Raw genomic sequence first — 804 nt, forward strand, 5'->3', positions numbered from 1 at the left:
GTTTCCTGGCATACAAAAGCCTTTGAGAGTGCAAATATTCTCCTGTTCTGTATCAGAATGAAGCCAAGAGCTTTTAAAATGACAAAGCAGAGGGAAGATGCCCTCCCCAACCCCACGTGAGTTAGCTCTCCCTGACTCCCACCAGGAGGGAACTGAACTCCAGTTTCTCCAAACCCAGCTGCACACTCCAAAGACCAGGCTATCGGGAGGGAGATAGGGTTGTATGTCTCTCTTCCATATAAAAAATTCCACCCAAACTGAAACAGATACGTCTATGCCCAGGAAAAGCTGTGGCTTTGATGAGGCAGACTTTCCATGGAAAAGCCACCCCACTGGACGATCCCCAACTGGCTTGACCGGAGGTTGTTATTTCAGTGTTACAGTTTGGAAGGGAATTGTTTGCAAGGCAGGTCAGCCAGCTCAGCAAAGCATGTGCTCCATCACCCTCCCTCTTGGCATCCCACCATCCACATCCAGGTGGCAGGTGGGCACCAAGCACCTCTGCTGGAGGGAAGTGGCTGGGGGTGTTGATGTGAGGAAAATAACATGACTGTGGAAGCATGCTTTGCGGGGGGAGGGTGTTTCTAGGTGGGGTGTTTCTGTGCCCTCAGCCTCACCCAGAACAGAAGCCCTTGCAGAGGCCATAAAGAGCCCAGGTGCTGAGAACAAAGTGGCTGACCTGCTGTGAACTCCTAGTGAGAGGAAGCAGGAGGGTCAAGCCAGCCTGGCTGCCTCACCCTGTTGGGGCACGGGGGAGCATGCGAGAGAGCACGCAGCCTGCTTGGGAAACATCTGTTTATCTCT

At 52.9% G+C, this 804-nt stretch overlaps 1 protein-coding gene across 2 annotated transcripts in view; it reads left to right on the top strand.

Moving 5' to 3' along the window:
• The window catches only part of HIGD1B (HIG1 hypoxia inducible domain family member 1B), a 7,773-nt gene that overhangs the window by 257 nt on the left and 6,712 nt on the right, over positions 1-804 (top strand). The window lies entirely within an intron of this gene.

This window comes from Alligator sinensis, unplaced genomic scaffold, assembly GCF_000455745.1.
Source record: "Alligator sinensis unplaced genomic scaffold, ASM45574v1 scaffold919_1, whole genome shotgun sequence".
Classification (NCBI taxonomy): domain Eukaryota; kingdom Metazoa; phylum Chordata; order Crocodylia; family Alligatoridae; genus Alligator; species Alligator sinensis.